At 58.9% G+C, this 24,907-nt stretch overlaps 14 non-coding genes and 1 pseudogene across 14 annotated transcripts; all 15 read right to left on the reverse strand.

Annotated features, from left to right (window-relative positions):
• Window positions 1–345: 345 nt before the first annotated feature.
• Window positions 346–536, reverse strand: LOC148808480 (U2 spliceosomal RNA). The gene has a single exon (XR_016088111.1). It is a non-coding gene; the product is annotated as a U2 spliceosomal RNA (small nuclear RNA).
• A 793-nt stretch (window positions 537–1,329) lies between these two features.
• Window positions 1,330–1,520, reverse strand: LOC148808481 (U2 spliceosomal RNA). The gene has a single exon (XR_016088122.1). It is a non-coding gene; the product is annotated as a U2 spliceosomal RNA (small nuclear RNA).
• Window positions 1,521–2,307: 787 nt separating this feature from the next.
• Window positions 2,308–2,498, reverse strand: LOC148808482 (U2 spliceosomal RNA). Its single transcript, XR_016088130.1, has one exon. It is a non-coding gene; the product is annotated as a U2 spliceosomal RNA (small nuclear RNA).
• A 791-nt stretch (window positions 2,499–3,289) lies between these two features.
• LOC148808483 (U2 spliceosomal RNA) lies at window positions 3,290–3,480 on the reverse strand. Its single transcript, XR_016088138.1, has one exon. It is a non-coding gene; the product is annotated as a U2 spliceosomal RNA (small nuclear RNA).
• Window positions 3,481–4,249: 769 nt separating this feature from the next.
• On the reverse strand, window positions 4,250–4,440 carry LOC148808484 (U2 spliceosomal RNA). The gene has a single exon (XR_016088145.1). It is a non-coding gene; the product is annotated as a U2 spliceosomal RNA (small nuclear RNA).
• Window positions 4,441–5,207: 767 nt separating this feature from the next.
• Window positions 5,208–5,398, reverse strand: LOC148808485 (U2 spliceosomal RNA). Its single transcript, XR_016088146.1, has one exon. It is a non-coding gene; the product is annotated as a U2 spliceosomal RNA (small nuclear RNA).
• Window positions 5,399–6,187: 789 nt separating this feature from the next.
• Window positions 6,188–6,378, reverse strand: LOC148808486 (U2 spliceosomal RNA). The gene has a single exon (XR_016088147.1). It is a non-coding gene; the product is annotated as a U2 spliceosomal RNA (small nuclear RNA).
• Window positions 6,379–7,177: 799 nt separating this feature from the next.
• On the reverse strand, window positions 7,178–7,368 carry LOC148808487 (U2 spliceosomal RNA). The gene has a single exon (XR_016088148.1). It is a non-coding gene; the product is annotated as a U2 spliceosomal RNA (small nuclear RNA).
• Window positions 7,369–8,135: 767 nt separating this feature from the next.
• Window positions 8,136–8,313, reverse strand: LOC148808488 (U2 spliceosomal RNA; annotated as a pseudogene).
• A 5,816-nt stretch (window positions 8,314–14,129) lies between these two features.
• Window positions 14,130–14,313, reverse strand: LOC148808489 (U2 spliceosomal RNA). The gene has a single exon (XR_016088128.1). It is a non-coding gene; the product is annotated as a U2 spliceosomal RNA (small nuclear RNA).
• A 5,869-nt stretch (window positions 14,314–20,182) lies between these two features.
• On the reverse strand, window positions 20,183–20,373 carry LOC148808490 (U2 spliceosomal RNA). Its single transcript, XR_016088149.1, has one exon. It is a non-coding gene; the product is annotated as a U2 spliceosomal RNA (small nuclear RNA).
• An 807-nt stretch (window positions 20,374–21,180) lies between these two features.
• Window positions 21,181–21,371, reverse strand: LOC148808491 (U2 spliceosomal RNA). The gene has a single exon (XR_016088150.1). It is a non-coding gene; the product is annotated as a U2 spliceosomal RNA (small nuclear RNA).
• An 805-nt stretch (window positions 21,372–22,176) lies between these two features.
• Window positions 22,177–22,367, reverse strand: LOC148808492 (U2 spliceosomal RNA). The gene has a single exon (XR_016088152.1). It is a non-coding gene; the product is annotated as a U2 spliceosomal RNA (small nuclear RNA).
• A 767-nt stretch (window positions 22,368–23,134) lies between these two features.
• Window positions 23,135–23,325, reverse strand: LOC148808493 (U2 spliceosomal RNA). The gene has a single exon (XR_016088153.1). It is a non-coding gene; the product is annotated as a U2 spliceosomal RNA (small nuclear RNA).
• Window positions 23,326–24,088: 763 nt separating this feature from the next.
• Window positions 24,089–24,279, reverse strand: LOC148808494 (U2 spliceosomal RNA). Its single transcript, XR_016088154.1, has one exon. It is a non-coding gene; the product is annotated as a U2 spliceosomal RNA (small nuclear RNA).
• Between the last annotated feature and the right edge of the window lie 628 nt (window positions 24,280–24,907).

Consider the following 24,907-nt stretch of genomic DNA (forward strand, 5'->3'; position numbering starts at 1 on the left):
GCCCGCCTGCAAGGACGGGGACACACACACACACACACACACACACACACACACACACACACACACACACACACACACACACACAGCCACGCCTGCCTCCCTGGAAAAAGGAGGAAAAAACTAAGTTTTTTGGAGGGAAAACGCACGGGAGCCGAAAAGGGGGCCGGCCTGCTTGCCGAGAGAGTCGAGGCGCGGGAAAGTGCACGGAGGGAGCACGGGAACGGGGAGGGGGAGAGAGAGAGACACAGAGACACACAGATGGACGAGAGACGAGACCGGAGAGGAAGGAGCTCCGGTCCACCTCGCTTGCTTGCTAGCTACGTCTGTCTTTTCACCGCTGAGAGAAGGTAGTGCACCGTTCCCGGAGGCGCTGCAATACCGGGCCGATGCGTGGAGAGGACGGAGCAAGCTCCTGATCCAGCTCCCTGTTCCAAAAATCCGTTTAATATGTGGTCCCCCGATGGGGGACGTATCAGATATTAAACTGATAAGAACAGATACTACACTTGATCTTAGCCAAAAGGCCGAGAAGCGATGCCCGACGCCGGCCTTGGGCGGGCGCGCGGGCGTCCGGCTGGCGCGCAGCGGCGCAGGCCGACGCCTCTGGAGCCCGGTCCGCACGCGGCTGCCGGCCGCCCGGACTCCGCTCTCCCCCTCTCTTGCCTGCCTGCTTGCTCGCCTGCCTGCCCGCCAGTCCCGGGCGGGGGCCCTGCTCTTTGATCTCCTGTCAACGGCCCGACAACGACCGCAGCCGCGGGGGGCGCCAGCCGGCCGGCCTCCTTAGCTTAGGCCCCTCCCACCAGCAGCAGCCGTGCCGAGTGAGCTGCAAGCGAAAGCGGACCGTCGGCACCTGCGGGCAGAGGCAAGGGGCAGCGCTCTCTCGGGAGGGACGGGGACACACACACACCTGCCTGCCTGCCGAAAAAAAGAAAGAAAAGGTGTATATACTAAGTTTTTTGGAGGGAAAACGGCCGGCTGTCGAAAGGGGCCCGCCTGCAAGGACGGGGACACACACACACACACACACACACACACACACACACACACACACACACACACACACACACAAGCCACGCCTGCCTCCCTGGAAAAAGGAGGAAAAAACTAAGTTTTTTGGAGGGAAAACGCACGGGAGCCGAAAAGGGGGCCGGCCTGCTTGCCGAGAGAGTCGAGGCGCGGGAAAGTGCACGGAGGGAGCACGGGAACGGGGAGGGGGAGAGAGAGAGACACAGAGACACACAGATGGACGAGAGACGAGACCGGAGAGGAAGGAGCTCCGGTCCACCTCGCTTGCTTGCTAGCTACGTCTGTCTTTTCACCGCTGAGAGAAGGTAGTGCACCGTTCCCGGAGGCGCTGCAATACCGGGCCGATGCGTGGAGAGGACGGAGCAAGCTCCTGATCCAGCTCCCTGTTCCAAAAATCCGTTTAATATGTGGTCCCCCGATGGGGGACGTATCAGATATTAAACTGATAAGAACAGATACTACACTTGATCTTAGCCAAAAGGCCGAGAAGCGATGCCCGACGCCGGCCTTGGGCGGGCGCGCGGGCGTCCGGCTGGCGCGCAGCGGCGCAGGCCGACGCCTCTGGAGCCCGGTCCGCACGCGGCTGCCGGCCGCCCGGACTCCGCTCTCCCCCTCTCTTGCCTGCCTGCTTGCTCGCCTGCCTGCCCGCCAGTCCCGGGCGGGGGCCCTGCTCTTTGATCTCCTGTCAACGGCCCGACAACGACCGCAGCCGCGGGGGGCGCCAGCCGGCCGGCCTCCTTAGCTTAGGCCCCTCCCACCAGCAGCAGCCGTGCCGAGTGAGCTGCAAGCGAAAGCGGACCGTCGGCACCTGCGGGCAGAGGCAAGGGGCAGCGCTCTCTCGGGAGGGACGGGGACACACACACACCTGCCTGCCTGCCGAAAAAAAGAAAGAAAAGGTGTATATACTAAGTTTTTTGGAGGGAAAACGGCCGGCTGTCGAAAGGGGCCCGCCTGCAAGGACGGGGACACACACACACACACACACACACACACACACACACACACACACACACACACACAAGCCACGCCTGCCTCCCTGGAAAAAGGAGGAAAAAACTAAGTTTTTTGGAGGGAAAACGCACGGGAGCCGAAAAGGGGGCCGGCCTGCTTGCCGAGAGAGTCGAGGCGCGGGAAAGTGCACGGAGGGAGCACGGGAACGGGGAGGGGGAGAGAGAGAGACACAGAGACACACAGATGGACGAGAGACGAGACCGGAGAGGAAGGAGCTCCGGTCCACCTCGCTTGCTTGCTAGCTACGTCTGTCTTTTCACCGCTGAGAGAAGGTAGTGCACCGTTCCCGGAGGCGCTGCAATACCGGGCCGATGCGTGGAGAGGACGGAGCAAGCTCCTGATCCAGCTCCCTGTTCCAAAAATCCGTTTAATATGTGGTCCCCCGATGGGGGACGTATCAGATATTAAACTGATAAGAACAGATACTACACTTGATCTTAGCCAAAAGGCCGAGAAGCGATGCCCGACGCCGGCCTTGGGCGGGCGCGCGGGCGTCCGGCTGGCGCGCAGCGGCGCAGGCCGACGCCTCTGGAGCCCGGTCCGCACGCGGCTGCCGGCCGCCCGGACTCCGCTCTCCCCCTCTCTTGCCTGCCTGCTTGCTCGCCTGCCTGCCCGCCAGTCCCGGGCGGGGGCCCTGCTCTTTGATCTCCTGTCAACGGCCCGACAACGACCGCAGCCGCGGGGGGCGCCAGCCGGCCGGCCTCCTTAGCTTAGGCCCCTCCCACCAGCAGCAGCCGTGCCGAGTGAGCTGCAAGCGAAAGCGGACCGTCGGCACCTGCGGGCAGAGGCAAGGGGCAGCGCTCTCTCGGGAGGGACGGGGACACACACACACCTGCCTGCCTGCCGAAAAAAAGAAAGAAAAGGTGTATATACTAAGTTTTTTGGAGGGAAAACGGCCGGCTGTCGAAAGGGGCCCGCCTGCAAGGACGGGGACACACACACACACACACACACACACACACACACACACACACACACACACACACACACAAGCCACGCCTGCCTCCCTGGAAAAAGGAGGAAAAAACTAAGTTTTTTGGAGGGAAAACGCACGGGAGCCGAAAAGGGGGCCGGCCTGCTTGCCGAGAGAGTCGAGGCGCGGGAAAGTGCACGGAGGGAGCACGGGAACGGGGAGGGGGAGAGAGAGAGACACAGAGACACACAGATGGACGAGAGACGAGACCGGAGAGGAAGGAGCTCCGGTCCACCTCGCTTGCTTGCTAGCTACGTCTGTCTTTTCACCGCTGAGAGAAGGTAGTGCACCGTTCCCGGAGGCGCTGCAATACCGGGCCGATGCGTGGAGAGGACGGAGCAAGCTCCTGATCCAGCTCCCTGTTCCAAAAATCCGTTTAATATGTGGTCCCCCGATGGGGGACGTATCAGATATTAAACTGATAAGAACAGATACTACACTTGATCTTAGCCAAAAGGCCGAGAAGCGATGCCCGACGCCGGCCTTGGGCGGGCGCGCGGGCGTCCGGCTGGCGCGCAGCGGCGCAGGCCGACGCCTCTGGAGCCCGGTCCGCACGCGGCTGCCGGCCGCCCGGACTCCGCTCTCCCCCTCTCTTGCCTGCCTGCTTGCTCGCCTGCCTGCCCGCCAGTCCCGGGCGGGGGCCCTGCTCTTTGATCTCCTGTCAACGGCCCGACAACGACCGCAGCCGCGGGGGGCGCCAGCCGGCCGGCCTCCTTAGCTTAGGCCCCTCCCACCAGCAGCAGCCGTGCCGAGTGAGCTGCAAGCGAAAGCGGACCGTCGGCACCTGCGGGCAGAGGCAAGGGGCAGCGCTCTCTCGGGAGGGACGGGGACACACACACACCTGCCTGCCTGCCGAAAAAAAGAAAGAAAAGGTGTATATACTAAGTTTTTTGGAGGGAAAACGGCCGGCTGTCGAAAGGGGCCCGCCTGCAAGGACGGGGACACACACACACACACACACACACACACACACACACAAGCCACGCCTGCCTCCCTGGAAAAAGGAGGAAAAAACTAAGTTTTTTGGAGGGAAAACGCACGGGAGCCGAAAAGGGGGCCGGCCTGCTTGCCGAGAGAGTCGAGGCGCGGGAAAGTGCACGGAGGGAGCACGGGAACGGGGAGGGGGAGAGAGAGAGACACAGAGACACACAGATGGACGAGAGACGAGACCGGAGAGGAAGGAGCTCCGGTCCACCTCGCTTGCTTGCTAGCTACGTCTGTCTTTTCACCGCTGAGAGAAGGTAGTGCACCGTTCCCGGAGGCGCTGCAATACCGGGCCGATGCGTGGAGAGGACGGAGCAAGCTCCTGATCCAGCTCCCTGTTCCAAAAATCCGTTTAATATGTGGTCCCCCGATGGGGGACGTATCAGATATTAAACTGATAAGAACAGATACTACACTTGATCTTAGCCAAAAGGCCGAGAAGCGATGCCCGACGCCGGCCTTGGGCGGGCGCGCGGGCGTCCGGCTGGCGCGCAGCGGCGCAGGCCGACGCCTCTGGAGCCCGGTCCGCACGCGGCTGCCGGCCGCCCGGACTCCGCTCTCCCCCTCTCTTGCCTGCCTGCTTGCTCGCCTGCCTGCCCGCCAGTCCCGGGCGGGGGCCCTGCTCTTTGATCTCCTGTCAACGGCCCGACAACGACCGCAGCCGCGGGGGGCGCCAGCCGGCCGGCCTCCTTAGCTTAGGCCCCTCCCACCAGCAGCAGCCGTGCCGAGTGAGCTGCAAGCGAAAGCGGACCGTCGGCACCTGCGGGCAGAGGCAAGGGGCAGCGCTCTCTCGGGAGGGACGGGGACACACACACACCTGCCTGCCTGCCGAAAAAAAGAAAGAAAAGGTGTATATACTAAGTTTTTTGGAGGGAAAACGGCCGGCTGTCGAAAGGGGCCCGCCTGCAAGGACGGGGACACACACACACACACACACACACACACACACACAAGCCACGCCTGCCTCCCTGGAAAAAGGAGGAAAAAACTAAGTTTTTTGGAGGGAAAACGCACGGGAGCCGAAAAGGGGGCCGGCCTGCTTGCCGAGAGAGTCGAGGCGCGGGAAAGTGCACGGAGGGAGCACGGGAACGGGGAGGGGGAGAGAGAGAGACACAGAGACACACAGATGGACGAGAGACGAGACCGGAGAGGAAGGAGCTCCGGTCCACCTCGCTTGCTTGCTAGCTACGTCTGTCTTTTCACCGCTGAGAGAAGGTAGTGCACCGTTCCCGGAGGCGCTGCAATACCGGGCCGATGCGTGGAGAGGACGGAGCAAGCTCCTGATCCAGCTCCCTGTTCCAAAAATCCGTTTAATATGTGGTCCCCCGATGGGGGACGTATCAGATATTAAACTGATAAGAACAGATACTACACTTGATCTTAGCCAAAAGGCCGAGAAGCGATGCCCGACGCCGGCCTTGGGCGGGCGCGCGGGCGTCCGGCTGGCGCGCAGCGGCGCAGGCCGACGCCTCTGGAGCCCGGTCCGCACGCGGCTGCCGGCCGCCCGGACTCCGCTCTCCCCCTCTCTTGCCTGCCTGCTTGCTCGCCTGCCTGCCCGCCAGTCCCGGGCGGGGGCCCTGCTCTTTGATCTCCTGTCAACGGCCCGACAACGACCGCAGCCGCGGGGGGCGCCAGCCGGCCGGCCTCCTTAGCTTAGGCCCCTCCCACCAGCAGCAGCCGTGCCGAGTGAGCTGCAAGCGAAAGCGGACCGTCGGCACCTGCGGGCAGAGGCAAGGGGCAGCGCTCTCTCGGGAGGGACGGGGACACACACACACCTGCCTGCCTGCCGAAAAAAAGAAAGAAAAGGTGTATATACTAAGTTTTTTGGAGGGAAAACGGCCGGCTGTCGAAAGGGGCCCGCCTGCAAGGACGGGGACACACACACACACACACACACACACACACACACACACACACACACACACACACACAAGCCACGCCTGCCTCCCTGGAAAAAGGAGGAAAAAACTAAGTTTTTTGGAGGGAAAACGCACGGGAGCCGAAAAGGGGGCCGGCCTGCTTGCCGAGAGAGTCGAGGCGCGGGAAAGTGCACGGAGGGAGCACGGGAACGGGGAGGGGGAGAGAGAGAGACACAGAGACACACAGATGGACGAGAGACGAGACCGGAGAGGAAGGAGCTCCGGTCCACCTCGCTTGCTTGCTAGCTACGTCTGTCTTTTCACCGCTGAGAGAAGGTAGTGCACCGTTCCCGGAGGCGCTGCAATACCGGGCCGATGCGTGGAGAGGACGGAGCAAGCTCCTGATCCAGCTCCCTGTTCCAAAAATCCGTTTAATATGTGGTCCCCCGATGGGGGACGTATCAGATATTAAACTGATAAGAACAGATACTACACTTGATCTTAGCCAAAAGGCCGAGAAGCGATGCCCGACGCCGGCCTTGGGCGGGCGCGCGGGCGTCCGGCTGGCGCGCAGCGGCGCAGGCCGACGCCTCTGGAGCCCGGTCCGCACGCGGCTGCCGGCCGCCCGGACTCCGCTCTCCCCCTCTCTTGCCTGCCTGCTTGCTCGCCTGCCTGCCCGCCAGTCCCGGGCGGGGGCCCTGCTCTTTGATCTCCTGTCAACGGCCCGACAACGACCGCAGCCGCGGGGGGCGCCAGCCGGCCGGCCTCCTTAGCTTAGGCCCCTCCCACCAGCAGCAGCCGTGCCGAGTGAGCTGCAAGCGAAAGCGGACCGTCGGCACCTGCGGGCAGAGGCAAGGGGCAGCGCTCTCTCGGGAGGGACGGGGACACACACACACCTGCCTGCCTGCCGAAAAAAAGAAAGAAAAGGTGTATATACTAAGTTTTTTGGAGGGAAAACGGCCGGCTGTCGAAAGGGGCCCGCCTGCAAGGACGGGGACACACACACACACACACACACACACACACACACACACACACACACACACACACACACACACACACAAGCCACGCCTGCCTCCCTGGAAAAAGGAGGAAAAAACTAAGTTTTTTGGAGGGAAAACGCACGGGAGCCGAAAAGGGGGCCGGCCTGCTTGCCGAGAGAGTCGAGGCGCGGGAAAGTGCACGGAGGGAGCACGGGAACGGGGAGGGGGAGAGAGAGAGACACAGAGACACACAGATGGACGAGAGACGAGACCGGAGAGGAAGGAGCTCCGGTCCACCTCGCTTGCTTGCTAGCTACGTCTGTCTTTTCACCGCTGAGAGAAGGTAGTGCACCGTTCCCGGAGGCGCTGCAATACCGGGCCGATGCGTGGAGAGGACGGAGCAAGCTCCTGATCCAGCTCCCTGTTCCAAAAATCCGTTTAATATGTGGTCCCCCGATGGGGGACGTATCAGATATTAAACTGATAAGAACAGATACTACACTTGATCTTAGCCAAAAGGCCGAGAAGCGATGCCCGACGCCGGCCTTGGGCGGGCGCGCGGGCGTCCGGCTGGCGCGCAGCGGCGCAGGCCGACGCCTCTGGAGCCCGGTCCGCACGCGGCTGCCGGCCGCCCGGACTCCGCTCTCCCCCTCTCTTGCCTGCCTGCTTGCTCGCCTGCCTGCCCGCCAGTCCCGGGCGGGGGCCCTGCTCTTTGATCTCCTGTCAACGGCCCGACAACGACCGCAGCCGCGGGGGGCGCCAGCCGGCCGGCCTCCTTAGCTTAGGCCCCTCCCACCAGCAGCAGCCGTGCCGAGTGAGCTGCAAGCGAAAGCGGACCGTCGGCACCTGCGGGCAGAGGCAAGGGGCAGCGCTCTCTCGGGAGGGACGGGGACACACACACACCTGCCTGCCTGCCGAAAAAAAGAAAGAAAAGGTGTATATACTAAGTTTTTTGGAGGGAAAACGGCCGGCTGTCGAAAGGGGCCCGCCTGCAAGGACGGGGACACACACACACACACACACACACACACACACACAAGCCACGCCTGCCTCCCTGGAAAAAGGAGGAAAAAACTAAGTTTTTTGGAGGGAAAACGCACGGGAGCCGAAAAGGGGGCCGGCCTGCTTGCCGAGAGAGTCGAGGCGCGGGAAAGTGCACGGAGGGAGCACGGGAACGGGGAGGGGGAGAGAGAGAGACACAGAGACACACAGATGGACGAGAGACGAGACCGGAGAGGAAGGAGCTCCGGTCCACCTCGCTTGCTTGCTAGCTACGTCTGTCTTTTCACCGCTGAGAGAAGGTAGTGCACCGTTCCCGGAGGCGCTGCAATACCGGGCCGATGCGTGGAGAGGACGGAGCAAGCTCCTGATCCAGCTCCCTGTTCCAAAAATCCGTTTAATATGTGGTCCCCCGATGGGGGACGTATCAGATATTAAACTGATAAGAACAGATTTTTTTTTTTTTTTTTACATTTATTATGACAATACAAGACAAAATCACAGAACATAAATCACAATCCACAAACGGCAAAACTTATTCCATTAATCCAGCAGCGGTTTCCATTTTTCTTTTGCTGCGTGAAAACCCCACCTACGCACTTCTACTGACAACATCTTCTGCAGCTCAAAACGAACCCTCCCACATATTGCCCCAGCCCCTTCCACATGGCCATGTTTGACCAGATTGTTTCTCGATCCCCATAACACAAATTTTACCATACTGATTAAAAACCAGGTTACAAGGTCATGTCTCGCAGTTCTTGAAGACCTGCCCCACCGTCTCAAGATTTTATCCCCAGATAGAACAAACCCCGGTTCCAGTTTATTAAAAAGATCCGACATCTGCCCCCACACTGCTTTTGCAATTCTGCAACCCCAGAACACATGAGTGATTGACTCCACCTCTGCACATTGCGGTCTTGGACAAGTCGCTGAACGCGCCAGCTTATGTCTGTGCATTACCTCCCTTACAGGCAGACGTCCCCAAACACACATCCAATTTAAGTCTTTGAGCCTGTTATCCAGGCTCTTAGGTTGCACCCTTTTCCAGACATCAGTCGGAACCACCACATTTGTTCCCTTTTCATTGCTCTTAGCTGTCTTATATAAGAGCCTATGAGAGACAATCACTGACCTGTCCGCATCTTTTGCGTACTTCCTTAACCATGCTGCCGCATGTTCGTAGAACCACGGTAAAATTTCAGCCTTGGGAACGTCGTTCCTCCACACTTCTGAAGGCTTGACGACCCAGGCGAACCAAAGCCGGACAAAGAACTGATGTTTATATGAGATCTTGTCATCTACCGCTTTACAAAGGTCAGCCACAAATATGGCATCTAGTTTAATGGGTAAATCTGGGACTTCTCTACCTCCCTCCCTGATGTCCCTGTACATATCTAGACGCTTCACATACTCATAACCACCCCCCCATACAAAATCAAACACCATCTTAGTTAAGGAGCGTCTAAAACAAGCAGGCATAGGAAAGACCTTTGCAATGTGCACAAGACTTGGTAAAATGTCACCTTTCAGTACCACAACCTTCCCTGAATAGGACAGTGATCTTTTCTTCCATAGGCCAAGTTTGCTATTCACCTGGGATAAACGAGTCTCCCAATTCCTTCTTCCAGTCCCTTCCCTGTCAAACTGCACTCCCAATATTTTCAAAGAATCCATTTCCAGAGACAGACCTCCTACCACCTCATCCCTATTACTCCAAGGGCCGAAATACTGCACACTGCTCTTATTTCTGTTCAATCTTGCACCTGTGCATTGGTTGAAGACTTCTATCAGCTCCAGTGCGACTAAAAGACTTCTATCTGAGCTCAAAGTTAGGACAACATCATCCGCGTAGGCCAACACTTTAGTTTGGAGGCCTCCGCTTCCCGGGATCACTATGCCCTCAACCCTTCTATCTCGTCTTATCAACTCCAATAGTGGCTCTATGTAGACTACATATAAAATTGGAGACAAAGGACAGCCTTGTCTGACGCCCTTGCTTACATCAAAGGGTTCACTCATAAAACCGTTTATGTTGACTCTGGTGGAAGCACCTCCATACAGGGCCTTCAGCCAAGAGATGAAACTACCGCTGACTCCATAACGATCTAACACATCCCATAAGCATTGATGATCCACCCTATCAAATGCCTTCTCTTGGTCAAGACTGGCTATCAACAGACACTGATGTCTGTCTTCTGCCCAAGCAATGGTATCTCTGAGCAGGCCAAGGTTCCAGTGTAGGGACCTACCCGCCACGCCGCAGGTCTGATCCGGCTGTATTACTGATGGCAGAACTTTCCTTATCCTATCACACAAGATTTTTGCCAAGATTTTATATTCGACACACAATAATTGGATAGGCCTCCAATTTTCTAGCCTCTTAGGATCACCTTTCTTAAATAATAGAGACAGAACTCCCTGTGCCATTGTGTCTCCCAAAGCTCCACCATCTAGAATTGCTTGAAAAACTTCGAGCAGTGATGACCCTATCAAATCCCAGAAAGTCAGGTAAAATTCTACCGGGATGCCGTCAACCCCCGGAACTTTCCCAGTTTTCATTCTCCGAGTCGCCCCCTCAACTTCGGCTAGCTCAATGCGTGTCACTAGAGCCCTGTTTTCCTCAGCACTGACCTTCTTCTCAATGTGCTCCAAACCACCAACCCCCTTTACAGGCTCCCCCTCCCTCTTATTGAAGTAAGTAGTAAAATACTTTACGGCTTCATCCAACATTTCATACGGAGTACTTACCACCTCCCCCTCTGCAGTAAACAAACTCCCGAATGCTCTTTTAACCCGCTTGGCTTTGACTGATTTAAAGAGCAAACCTGAGACCTCTTCTTGTCCATCCAGAAAGCCGATGCCAGCTCTGATTAAAAGCTCTCTGGGTTGTCTAAGGTAAAGTTCTCTAAGTCGCGCCTTCAGCTCCTGGGCCTTCGAGAAATTAAAATCTGCACCTTTGTTTGTCTCCTCATACATGTTTTCCAGCTCTTTTTGAAGCCTTCTCACTTCAAAGTTCTTTCTTTGGTTTCGGCGCTTACAATACCGGATTGAGATTTCCTTCACCTGCCACTTAACATACTCCCACCATTGAATTAGTGACGGCCAGTCTTGTTTCTGTCCTAACCAAAAGGACCATTTGGCTCTAATTAGCTCTTTGTAGCCGTCCTCACTCAGCACGGCTGTGTTTAATTTCCAGTAACCTGGACCAAACTTGACCCCCACCCCTTCCACCTCTACCACCAGCAATTCGTGATCGGAAAAATAAAAAGGTACGACCGAGGCTTTAGCAATCACCAACCCTCGAGACAGGAACACGTAATCCAATCTTTTGGCGGCCCCTGCTGCGTTCCTCCAAGTAACTGGGGGAATCAACCCTACTGCTGCAGGCCCTTTGAGACTAAAACTATCAAAAAGGTCAAAATCCCTCAACAGTTTGTTAATTTCTCGGGATCCTGCTGTTCTTTTATTTAGATCTTCATTAAAATCACCGGCAATCACTAATTTTCTATTAGTTACACACCAGGGGACTAAGTCTGAAAAGAAGCCCCCCCTTGATGTCCTATCCGCCGGTGCATAGACGACTATGAATCTCATTTTTATGTTTAGGTATACCCCATCCACCACAAGAATTCTCCCTGGCCGCACAAAATAAGTTTCTGTAACCTCAATGTGGTTGTTCCCAAATAATATACCAACCCCAGAAGAATGTACTCCCCCCACACACCAAAAGGACTTCCCCGAATCCCAATCTTTAGAAAACCGCTTCACATCTGTATCACCACCCAAATGCACTTCCTGTAAAAAACATATATCAAACTTATTTTCACGCAAAATTTTAAACACAGCAATCCTTTTAGACCTATTTTTCAATCCTCTAACATTTACAGTTAAAATTTTGAAGGTCATCTCGACCTCCCACCATCTCTCCCCCCAGGATCCACATCTGGTTCTGCAGAGCTGTCCGTCTCCGAAGAACTTGTGTCACTTGTCCTATAAGGGGTTGAGCCCTCCTCCTCTGAAGTGGACTGCACCACGCTCGGAGCCACCGAAACGCAGCGCAGGTAAGGCGACTCCGGTACTCTTTCTTTTAACAGGTGCCCCTTCTGACCCCAATGCGACACTGCAGCCTCCTCCCGCTCAGGGGAGGATTCCATCGCCATGCCTTCTTCTACATCCTCCTCTGCGTGAGCGTCCTCCTTGGCCTTCTTCTCCTCCCCCGCAGGCAGCTCTTCTTCGGAATCCTCCCTTGGCCTTTTCTGGACTGCCACATTCCCCTCCAGGTCGAAGTCACCCAGGTCCATCGCCAGGCCATCTTGCGGCAGGTGCTCGAACAGGTCCACGGCTCTAGCCACCTGACCAGCAGGTAAGCTACCGCTGCTGTCCAAACCGGTGTCTGATGCTTCACTCACATCCACTTCTGCTCTCTCCTCACCCTCGATCTCTTTGCCGTCACCTGTTTCGACGTTTTCATTCCTGTTCCCCTCTGTCCTCTCAGTTCCTTTGCCTTCCTCTCTTCTTTCGTCTTCCTCATCTCCTTCTTGCTCCGAGTCAGATTCCACCGGTGCGGCATCTGGGAAGCCTCTCTCTTGTTCCCTGGCCATCTCCGGGTCTCTCCATACGCATTCTCTATACAGATGGTTTGTATCCCCACACAGAGAGCAAGTTTTCTGGAAACATCTCCCTTTAGTGTGGTCCCGTGCTCCACACCTCGAACAGGAGGTGGCAGTGCAGTCTTTGTCCATGTGGCCGAAGGAACAACACTTCCTGCAGTAGGACGGCTGGTTCTGATAATAAATGTAACCTTTGCTTTGACCCAGGAAGAAAGCCGACGGGGGGTGCGAGAACCCGTCCGCGCGCCCAACATTCCGCCTGAGCCGCACCTGGTATCTGCGCCTCCCGTTCCAGACCCGGAATCTGTCACCAATTATCTGGGGGCCTGCCAGGACATCCACATGCATCCACAGGTAAGCAGTGATAATGTCATCCTCAATGAAGGGGTCATGCATAGTTACGATTATAAATCGCACATCATCCTGAGCCAGACCCAAAATCTCAAAGTCCCGTAACAGTTCATCATTCACCATTTCCTCACACTTCCCAGAGACTCTCTTATAGATCTGGTCATTATTAAAGGTCACATCAAAAAAGCCAAAAGGCCTGTTTCCTTGCAAACACTTCACTTCAATAGGTATCGCTTTCAGAATTCCAAACAAAATCTTGCATTCAAACTCATATCTACCCATCATTTCTTTCTCTCTCACCCATTTAAAACGCAAGGTCCATTTCAGCCGAGGAGCCTGGCTGGCCCACCCGGGGGGGGCCTGGCCCTCGGCCATTGCGGGAAAACAGCCTTCCGACACTCTTCTCAAAGGTCTTCAAAAGTATCCTCCTTGCAAGAAAAAGCAACTCTCCGGAAAACAGGAACCAGCAACACGAAAATTCCCTCTGGATCCAAAAGTCTGCAGGCACTGGTAGCGGTCCAACGATCTCTCCCCTGGTCTTGGCCAAAAGGCCGAGAAGCGATGCCCGACGCCGGCCTTGGGCGGGCGCGCGGGCGTCCGGCTGGCGCGCAGCGGCGCAGGCCGACGCCTCTGGAGCCCGGTCCGCACGCGGCTGCCGGCCGCCCGGACTCCGCTCTCCCCCTCTCTTGCCTGCCTGCTTGCTCGCCTGCCTGCCCGCCAGTCCCGGGCGGGGGCCCTGCTCTTTGATCTCCTGTCAACGGCCCGACAACGACCGCAGCCGCGGGGGGCGCCAGCCGGCCGGCCTCCTTAGCTTAGGCCCCTCCCACCAGCAGCAGCCGTGCCGAGTGAGCTGCAAGCGAAAGCGGACCGTCGGCACCTGCGGGCAGAGGCAAGGGGCAGCGCTCTCTCGGGAGGGACGGGGACACACACACACCTGCCTGCCTGCCGAAAAAAAGAAAGAAAAGGTGTATATACTAAGTTTTTTGGAGGGAAAACGGCCGGCTGTCGAAAGGGGCCCGCCTGCAAGGACGGGGACACACACACACACACACACACACACACACACACAAGCCACGCCTGCCTCCCTGGAAAAAGGAGGAAAAAACTAAGTTTTTTGGAGGGAAAACGCACGGGAGCCGAAAAGGGGGCCGGCCTGCTTGCCGAGAGAGTCGAGGCGCGGGAAAGTGCACGGAGGGAGCACGGGAACGGGGAGGGGGAGAGAGAGAGACACAGAGACACACAGATGGACGAGAGACGAGACCGGAGAGGAAGGAGCTCCGGTCCACCTCGCTTGCTTGCTAGCTACGTCTGTCTTTTCACCGCTGAGAGAAGGTAGTGCACCGTTCCCGGAGGCGCTGCAATACCGGGCCGATGCGTGGAGAGGACGGAGCAAGCTCCTGATCCAGCTCCCTGTTCCAAAAATCCGTTTAATATGTGGTCCCCCGATGGGGGACGTATCAGATATTAAACTGATAAGAACAGATTTTTTTTTTTATATTTATTAGAAAAACAGTACAAAAACAGAGCTTAAAAGTTTAATCTACCCACCACCTTTAACACCACGTGATCAAGTCCTTCCAGCGCTCCTTTGCGGCTGCGAAACCCCAGCGCATTATATCCCATCGGATTCTTCGGACCACATCCGCTTTCACTCTCCTCAGGATGCCTGCGATGGTCACCTCCACGCCGTTCCTGACCAGCTCAGTCCGTGCTTCCCACACGTACAGCTTCGTGAGACTGATCAGGAGCCACAGTAAGAAGCTGGCGGTCCAGGGACGGGAACCGGGCACTCCTCGCAGCACCATCCGCAGTGACAATGGGGAATCCAGACCTACCTGTGCGTATAGGTGTCTGCTGGTCCTCCACACCCCCTGCACGAACCCGCACTCCCAAAACACGTGGTTCACGGTCTCTTCACCTGTGCAGCCGTGTCTTGGGCACTGACTCTGCCGTGATAGTCCATGCGCATGCATGACGGACCTGACCGCCAACCGACCCCACACGCAGAGCCAGTTCAAGTCCTTCAACTTGTTGTCCAGGCCCTTTGGTTGGGCCTGCTGCCAGATTTCCCTGGGCACACCCAGGATCGCTGGCCTTTCCGACGTCAAAAGGGTCTTGTACATGAGCCTGTGGCTCAGCGCAGTCGTTCCTCCTTTGACCTCCGGGTGTGCCCGCAGCCACTGCACTGCGTGCCGGTAGTGCAGTGGGAGCCGCTCCGCCTTCGGGGTCGTGTTGCTCCAGACGGTCAGGTGTCGCATGCTCGTCGAGAGCCAGAGGCTCACAAACCGGCTACACAAGTGGGGCGGGTTCTCGTGCAGGATGACGCACAGGCCGGCGACGAACACACAGTCCAACTTCACCAGGAAGTCTGGAATCCCTCTGCCGCCGTCCGCGACGGGCCTACACATGTCCGTTCGTCTAATGCGCTCGTATGAGTGCCCCCAAACAAAGCCAAAAATGGTCCTCACCAGTTCCTTCCGTCGTCCTGCAGGTAGGGGGTATACCACTGCCAGGTGGAGCAGCAGGGGCAGGATCTCTACCTTCAGCACCAGCGCCTTCCCTATCCAGGTCAAAGACCGCTTCTGCCAAAGGCCCAGCTGTTGATTGATCCTTCGGAACCTGGCCTCCCAGTTCAAGCCCGCGGGGTCCACGTTGTGGAAGAGGACCCCCAAGACTTTCACTGGGCCGGTCGTCCTCGTCAGCCCTCCAAACGTCCGTGGTTCACATGGCCAGGTCCCGAACAGTTTAACCAGGCTTTTGGCGTGGTTCAGTCGGGCGCCGGTGCCTCTAGAGAAGGCCTCCACGATGTCCAACGCCCTCCCCAGGCCGCTTTCAGAGCCCAGGAAGAGCGTGATGTCGTCCGCATAAGCGGCGATCTTGGCTTCCTGCCCTCCTCCACCTGGCACTCGGATTCCTTCCACTCCGGGATCCGTCCGTAACTGGTCCAGCAGGAGCTCGATGTAAATGACGTACAACAGGGGGGAGAGAGGACAGCCCTGTCGCACACCACACCTTACGGGGATGCTCCTCCCCACTGCGCCGTTAATACATACCCGGGATATTGCGCCGTCGTACAGAGTCCTGATCCACCTAACAAAACTGTCAGGCAGACCCTTCTTCCGCAACAGCGCCCACAGGATCCCATGATGGACCCGGTCAAAAGCCTTCGCCTGGTCCAAGCTCACCAGCATGAGCGGCAGGCCCCTGTCCTCCACCCAGGAGATGACGTCTCGGATCAGCTGCAGCGTCCAGCTGATCTTTCTTCCTGCCACGCCACATGTCTGGTCAGCCTTGACCAGCTCCGGCATTACGGTTCTCAGGCGGCCGCCCAGCACCCTGGCCAAGATCTTATAGTCCGTGCACAGGAGCTGGATCGGCCTCCAGTTGCCCAGGTCCGCCTTGTCTCCACTCTTGAAAATCAAGGAGACGACTCCGGTCTTCATCGAGAGGCCCAACCCTCCGCCGTTCAGGACCTCATTGAAGACCTGCACTAGGAAAGGCTCCAGCTGACTCCAGAAGGTGCGGTAAAACTCGGTCGGCAGGCCGTCAACGCCAGGGACAGTGCCTTTCTTCAAACCCAGCATTGCCGTTCGGACCTCTGCCCCCGACACTGGACCGACCAGTGCGGATGGGTCTTCTACCGCCGTCTCCACACCCTCCAAGAGCCTGTCCTTAGTGCTCGAGTCGATCTCCTTCTCTGAAAACAAGGCTTCGTAGAATCCTGTGGCGCACCTCAACATCCCGGGTATATCCGTGGCTGCAGTCCCGTCTTCGCGCCGGATGGTGTCGAAAAGACTGCGCTCTTGCTGTCTTCTCACGGCGCTGAAGAACTGGGCCGAGCAGCGTTCTTCTCCTTCCCTCCAGATTCCCTGCAGCCTGAAAAGGAAGTCCTGTGCCCGCTGCAGCCACTTGTCCTTAAGCAGGCCTCTGACGTACGCAACTCGTTCGCCATCGAAGGCGCCCCCCTGGTTCAGCTGGCCATACAGTGCCTCAAGCTCCTGCTGGAGTTGGGTGCACTGGCGTTCCTCCAGTCTTCGCCGGATCCAGCAGTATCTTTTGGTAACCGTTGCGATGATGAGTTTACAAGATTCCCACCAGTGCACCGCGGAGCTGAAGAGTGCTCTCCTCTTCTCAAGGTCTCTAAGCACTGCCTCCATCTTCCTTTGGTATCTCGCCTCAAGTAGGACTTGCTTGTTCAGCTTCCAGTATCCGGCCTGGAAGCCGGGGTCCTCGACACCAAAGGAGACTGCCAGCAACTGATGGTCTGAAAACCAGGTGGGGGTCACCTGCCTGCTTAGGACTTTCCACTTTACAGTGGAGAGGATATAATCGAGGCGTCTGAAAATCCCCCGTCCGTTGTCCCAGGTGTGGTGTGCAACGTTATCAAACCCGTCTCGCAATCTGAAATCTGTGATCAAGGACCTCAGCAGGTGAACTCCCTCGCCGTGCGAGTCTCCTAAGTCGACATTGAAGTCGCCGCCCATGATCAGCTCCCTGTTGGTGTATAGCAAGGGCTCCAGATCTCTCAAAAAGGAGCCCTGCTGGCGTCTGTCTGCTGGGGCGTACACACCGATTAGTCTGATCTTCGTCCCCTTCAAGGCGCCATCCACCACCAGCAGACGTCCGGGGATCACTGAGCTGACCATCTGGACGGCGAAGCTTGGCGAGCCACACAGGATACCCACACCGGCAGAGTTCACCCCTCCGACGCTCCACCACGAAGGACCCCTCCTCCACGCCTTCTGGAGGGCCCTCACGTCGTCGAGGTCCTTGAGATGTACTTCTTGGAGGAAACACAGATCCAGATTCTTCTGAGACAGGTATGAAAACACCGCCGTCCGCTTGTCCTTTTGCCTCAAACCCCTCACATTGGCTGTTGCCACCACGAGGGTCATGGTGGCTCTAAGGGGGGGCTGTCACTCTCCATCTCCTCTCCCTGGCCGGGCTCGGGTGAGCTCGCCGCCCCTGCTGTACTCGCAGAGGTGTCACTGTCCGAGGTCTCCATAAAGGCGACCCCCCCCAGGGGGCTGCATTGAAAACCCTGTTCGGGGGTAAGCATGCCGGCCTGGCAGTCCACTATCGGGCTGCCCTCGTCTGTCGCAGCCTGCGCCACCGAGAAGGTGTGGCAGATTGCCGGACCGGACCCCTGTCCGGGAGGCAGAGAGTCCGCGGTGTCATCAGACTCGGAGTCACTCGAGGCTGACTGGGGCGTCTCTTCCACCATCTGTTCCGGGCCTGTCACCTCCTCCCGGTGTTCTCCGTCGTCTCCTCCTTCATCCGTCCTCTTCTTCTTCTCCTGGGTCTCCTTCTGCCGCCTCCCAGCTCGGGACCGTTTCTGCAGTTTCTTTCCTAGGGGGGTAAGAGCTGGTGCCCCCCCCTCCTCTCCCACCGGCCCCGACGCTGCAGGTGTTTCTGCCGCCACTAGGGGGCGCGTCCCCCTCACCACATCTGCCCAGCTAGGGTTCCTCACCTCCCGTGAAGTTCCCGGTCGTGCCTCTTCTTCTCCTGCGAGTTCTCCTTGTCCTCCTTCCTGCCCTCCATCCTCCTCCTGCCTTTCCTCCCGGTGCTTACCCCCTTTCCTGTGGGCCTTGCCGCCCTCCGGTCGGTCTTCCTCCTCCCCGTCGGTCTCCTCTGGCCGCTGTACCCAGTCTCGGATCTCCTTCTCCAGGTCCTTGCCCCTCTGGCTGCACTGCCGGAACAAATGCCCCGTGTTCCCACACAGGGAGCACTCCTTTACTGGGCATGCCCGTGTGGAGTGGCCAGTGCGGTGGCACTTCCCACACTCTCCGACAGTGCACGACCCCTCGCGATGTCCAAAGCCACGACACTTCCTGCAAAAATCCGGCTGGTTCCAATAATACAAATACCCCCTACCTGGCCCGATGAAAAAGTTGCCCGGTGGGTGGGCGAAGCCGTCCGGCGACCTTAGATCCTGCCGTAGCTCGACCTGATAGCGGCGCTTCCCAGTCCAGACAGTACGGGTGTCACTGATGACATATGGGCCCTGAAGCACCTCCACGTACCGACGCAAAAAGGTCGTCACATCCTGGTCAGTCAAAAAAGGCTCGAACATGTGGACGACCACCCACCTTTTATTGTCGCCTCGCAGGCCCCCGCACTCATACTCACGCAGCTTCCCGTCCGCCTTCGCTCGTGCACATCTCTCCGCCGCCTCCTTGTGCAGTGTAGCACTGGTGAAGGTGGCATCCATAAATTTCTGTGCCCGGTTCCCCTGCAGACATAAAAGATCGCTCGCCTTACATCCCAGTATCCCGAACAGCACTTCGTCTTCAAAAAGCTCACGTCCCGGAGGCTCCGTCTCCGCCTTCCAATGAAAGCGGATGGTCCATCGTACGCTGGGGTTCAGCCCGTCCTTCGTCGCCTCCCCGGGATCCGCAGCCATGACGAAAAGCAGCCTTTCGGCTGCCAAGCAGCCCACGCACCAAAAGTCCCAAGTGAAACGCAAATCCAAAAGTCCAAAATCCAAACGCAAATCCAAGAAAACAGTCCGGGGTCCAAATGAAACAATCCAACGGCGTCCTCAGTAGAAAGGTGTTGTCCTCCGATCTCGTCCCTCCCTCGACCTCCGACCTTGGCCAAAAGGCCGAGAAGCGATGCCCGACGCCGGCCTTGGGCGGGCGCGCGGGCGTCCGGCTGGCGCGCAGCGGCGCAGGCCGACGCCTCTGGAGCCCGGTCCGCACGCGGCTGCCGGCCGCCCGGACTCCGCTCTCCCCCTCTCTTGCCTGCCTGCTTGCTCGCCTGCCTGCCCGCCAGTCCCGGGCGGGGGCCCTGCTCTTTGATCTCCTGTCAACGGCCCGACAACGACCGCAGCCGCGGGGGGCGCCAGCCGGCCGGCCTCCTTAGCTTAGGCCCCTCCCACCAGCAGCAGCCGTGCCGAGTGAGCTGCAAGCGAAAGCGGACCGTCGGCACCTGCGGGCAGAGGCAAGGGGCAGCGCTCTCTCGGGAGGGACGGGGACACACACACACCTGCCTGCCTGCCGAAAAAAAGAAAGAAAAGGTGTATATACTAAGTTTTTTGGAGGGAAAACGGCCGGCTGTCGAAAGGGGCCCGCCTGCAAGGACGGGGACACACACACACACACACACACACACACACACACAAGCCACGCCTGCCTCCCTGGAAAAAGGAGGAAAAAACTAAGTTTTTTGGAGGGAAAACGCACGGGAGCCGAAAAGGGGGCCGGCCTGCTTGCCGAGAGAGTCGAGGCGCGGGAAAGTGCACGGAGGGAGCACGGGAACGGGGAGGGGGAGAGAGAGAGACACAGAGACACACAGATGGACGAGAGACGAGACCGGAGAGGAAGGAGCTCCGGTCCACCTCGCTTGCTTGCTAGCTACGTCTGTCTTTTCACCGCTGAGAGAAGGTAGTGCACCGTTCCCGGAGGCGCTGCAATACCGGGCCGATGCGTGGAGAGGACGGAGCAAGCTCCTGATCCAGCTCCCTGTTCCAAAAATCCGTTTAATATGTGGTCCCCCGATGGGGGACGTATCAGATATTAAACTGATAAGAACAGATACTACACTTGATCTTAGCCAAAAGGCCGAGAAGCGATGCCCGACGCCGGCCTTGGGCGGGCGCGCGGGCGTCCGGCTGGCGCGCAGCGGCGCAGGCCGACGCCTCTGGAGCCCGGTCCGCACGCGGCTGCCGGCCGCCCGGACTCCGCTCTCCCCCTCTCTTGCCTGCCTGCTTGCTCGCCTGCCTGCCCGCCAGTCCCGGGCGGGGGCCCTGCTCTTTGATCTCCTGTCAACGGCCCGACAACGACCGCAGCCGCGGGGGGCGCCAGCCGGCCGGCCTCCTTAGCTTAGGCCCCTCCCACCAGCAGCAGCCGTGCCGAGTGAGCTGCAAGCGAAAGCGGACCGTCGGCACCTGCGGGCAGAGGCAAGGGGCAGCGCTCTCTCGGGAGGGACGGGGACACACACACACCTGCCTGCCTGCCGAAAAAAAGAAAGAAAAGGTGTATATACTAAGTTTTTTGGAGGGAAAACGGCCGGCTGTCGAAAGGGGCCCGCCTGCAAGGACGGGGACACACACACACACACACACACACACACACACACACACACACACACACACACACACACACACACACACACACACAAGCCACGCCTGCCTCCCTGGAAAAAGGAGGAAAAAACTAAGTTTTTTGGAGGGAAAACGCACGGGAGCCGAAAAGGGGGCCGGCCTGCTTGCCGAGAGAGTCGAGGCGCGGGAAAGTGCACGGAGGGAGCACGGGAACGGGGAGGGGGAGAGAGAGAGACACAGAGACACACAGATGGACGAGAGACGAGACCGGAGAGGAAGGAGCTCCGGTCCACCTCGCTTGCTTGCTAGCTACGTCTGTCTTTTCACCGCTGAGAGAAGGTAGTGCACCGTTCCCGGAGGCGCTGCAATACCGGGCCGATGCGTGGAGAGGACGGAGCAAGCTCCTGATCCAGCTCCCTGTTCCAAAAATCCGTTTAATATGTGGTCCCCCGATGGGGGACGTATCAGATATTAAACTGATAAGAACAGATACTACACTTGATCTTAGCCAAAAGGCCGAGAAGCGATGCCCGACGCCGGCCTTGGGCGGGCGCGCGGGCGTCCGGCTGGCGCGCAGCGGCGCAGGCCGACGCCTCTGGAGCCCGGTCCGCACGCGGCTGCCGGCCGCCCGGACTCCGCTCTCCCCCTCTCTTGCCTGCCTGCTTGCTCGCCTGCCTGCCCGCCAGTCCCGGGCGGGGGCCCTGCTCTTTGATCTCCTGTCAACGGCCCGACAACGACCGCAGCCGCGGGGGGCGCCAGCCGGCCGGCCTCCTTAGCTTAGGCCCCTCCCACCAGCAGCAGCCGTGCCGAGTGAGCTGCAAGCGAAAGCGGACCGTCGGCACCTGCGGGCAGAGGCAAGGGGCAGCGCTCTCTCGGGAGGGACGGGGACACACACACACCTGCCTGCCTGCCGAAAAAAAGAAAGAAAAGGTGTATATACTAAGTTTTTTGGAGGGAAAACGGCCGGCTGTCGAAAGGGGCCCGCCTGCAAGGACGGGGACACACACACACACACACACACACACACACACACACACACACACACACACACACACACACACACACACACACAAGCCACGCCTGCCTCCCTGGAAAAAGGAGGAAAAAACTAAGTTTTTTGGAGGGAAAACGCACGGGAGCCGAAAAGGGGGCCGGCCTGCTTGCCGAGAGAGTCGAGGCGCGGGAAAGTGCACGGAGGGAGCACGGGAACGGGGAGGGGGAGAGAGAGAGACACAGAGACACACAGATGGACGAGAGACGAGACCGGAGAGGAAGGAGCTCCGGTCCACCTCGCTTGCTTGCTAGCTACGTCTGTCTTTTCACCGCTGAGAGAAGGTAGTGCACCGTTCCCGGAGGCGCTGCAATACCGGGCCGATGCGTGGAGAGGACGGAGCAAGCTCCTGATCCAGCTCCCTGTTCCAAAAATCCGTTTAATATGTGGTCCCCCGATGGGGGACGTATCAGATATTAAACTGATAAGAACAGATACTACACTTGATCTTAGCCAAAAGGCCGAGAAGCGATGCCCGACGCCGGCCTTGGGCGGGCGCGCGGGCGTCCGGCTGGCGCGCAGCGGCGCAGGCCGACGCCTCTGGAGCCCGGTCCGCACGCGGCTGCCGGCCGCCCGGACTCCGCTCTCCCCCTCTCTTGCCTGCCTGCTTGCTCGCCTGCCTGCCCGCCAGTCCCGGGCGGGGGCCCTGCTCTTTGATCTCCTGTCAACGGCCCGACAACGACCGCAGCCGCGGGGGGCGCCAGCCGGCCGGCCTCCTTAGCTTAGGCCCCTCCCACCAGCAGCAGCCGTGCCGAGTGAGCTGCAAGCGAAAGCGGACCGTCGGCACCTGCGGGCAGAGGCAAGGGGCAGCGCTCTCTCGGGAGGGACGGGGACACACACACACCTGCCTGCCTGCCGAAAAAAAGAAAGAAAAGGTGTATATACTAAGTTTTTTGGAGGGAAAACGGCCGGCTGTCGAAAGGGGCCCGCCTGCAAGGACGGGGACACACACACACACACACACACACACACACACACAAGCCACGCCTGCCTCCCTGGAAAAAGGAGGAAAAAACTAAGTTTTTTGGAGGGAAAACGCACGGGAGCCGAAAAGGGGGCCGGCCTGCTTGCCGAGAGAGTCGAGGCGCGGGAAAGTGCACGGAGGGAGCACGGGAACGGGGAGGGGGAGAGAGAGAGACACAGAGACACACAGATGGACGAGAGACGAGACCGGAGAGGAAGGAGCTCCGGTCCACCTCGCTTGCTTGCTAGCTACGTCTGTCTTTTCACCGCTGAGAGAAGGTAGTGCACCGTTCCCGGAGGCGCTGCAATACCGGGCCGATGCGTGGAGAGGACGGAGCAAGCTCCTGATCCAGCTCCCTGTTCCAAAAATCCGTTTAATATGTGGTCCCCCGATGGGGGACGTATCAGATATTAAACTGATAAGAACAGATACTACACTTGATCTTAGCCAAAAGGCCGAGAAGCGATGCCCGACGCCGGCCTTGGGCGGGCGCGCGGGCGTCCGGCTGGCGCGCAGCGGCGCAGGCCGACGCCTCTGGAGCCCGGTCCGCACGCGGCTGCCGGCCGCCCGGACTCCGCTCTCCCCCTCTCTTGCCTGCCTGCTTGCTCGCCTGCCTGCCCGCCAGTCCCGGGCGGGGGCCCTGCTCTTTGATCTCCTGTCAACGGCCCGACAACGACCGCAGCCGCGGGGGGCGCCAGCCGGCCGGCCTCCTTAGCTTAGGCCCCTCCCACCAGCAGCAGCCGTGCCGAGTGAGCTGCAAGCGAAAGCGGACCGTCGGCACCTGCGGGCAGAGGCAAGGGGCAGCGCTCTCTCGGGAGGGACGGGGACACACACACACCTGCCTGCCTGCCGAAAAAAAGAAAGAAAAGGTGTATATACTAAGTTTTTTGGAGGGAAAACGGCCGGCTGTCGAAAGGGGCCCGCCTGCAAGGACGGGGACACACACACACACACACACACACACACACAAGCCACGCCTGCCTCCCTGGAAAAAGGAGGAAAAAACTAAGTTTTTTGGAGGGAAAACGCACGGGAGCCGAAAAGGGGGCCGGCCTGCTTGCCGAGAGAGTCGAGGCGCGGGAAAGTGCACGGAGGGAGCACGGGAACGGGGAGGGGGAGAGAGAGAGACACAGAGACACACAGATGGACGAGAGACGAGACCGGAGAGGAAGGAGCTCCGGTCCACCTCGCTTGCTTGCTAGCTACGTCTGTCTTTTCACCGCTGAGAGAAGGTAGTGCACCGTTCCCGGAGGCGCTGCAATACCGGGCCGATGCGTGGAGAGGACGGAGCAAGCTCCTGATCCAGCTCCCTGTTCCAAAAATCCGTTTAATATGTGGTCCCCCGATGGGGGACGTATCAGATATTAAACTGATAAGAACAGATACTACACTTGATCTTAGCCAAAAGGCCGAGAAGCGATGCCCGACGCCGGCCTTGGGCGGGCGCGCGGGCGTCCGGCTGGCGCGCAGCGGCGCAGGCCGACGCCTCTGGAGCCCGGTCCGCACGCGGCTGCCGGCCGCCCGGACTCCGCTCTCCCCCTCTCTTGCCTGCCTGCTTGCTCGCCTGCCTGCCCGCCAGTCCCGGGCGGGGGCCCTGCTCTTTGATCTCCTGTCAACGGCCCGACAACGACCGCAGCCGCGGGGGGCGCCAGCCGGCCGGCCTCCTTAGCTTAGGCCCCTCCCACCAGCAGCAGCCGTGCCGAGTGAGCTGCAAGCGAAAGCGGACCGTCGGCACCTGCGGGCAGAGGCAAGGGGCAGCGCTCTCTCGGGAGGGACGGGGACACACACACACCTGCCTGCCTGCCGAAAAAAAGAAAGAAAAGGTGTATATACTAAGTTTTTTGGAGGGAAAACGGCCGGCTGTCGAAAGGGGCCCGCCTGCAAGGACGGGGACACACACACACACACACACACACACACACACACACACACACACACACACACACAAGCCACGCCTGCCTCCCTGGAAAAAGGAGGAAAAAACTAAGTTTTTTGGAGGGAAAACGCACGGGAGCCGAAAAGGGGGCCGGCCTGCTTGCCGAGAGAGTC

Source organism: Atractosteus spatula, unplaced genomic scaffold (genome assembly GCF_055471065.1).
Source record: "Atractosteus spatula isolate fAtrSpa1 unplaced genomic scaffold, fAtrSpa1.hap1 Scaffold_21, whole genome shotgun sequence".
Classification (NCBI taxonomy): Eukaryota; Metazoa; Chordata; class Actinopteri; order Semionotiformes; family Lepisosteidae; genus Atractosteus; species Atractosteus spatula.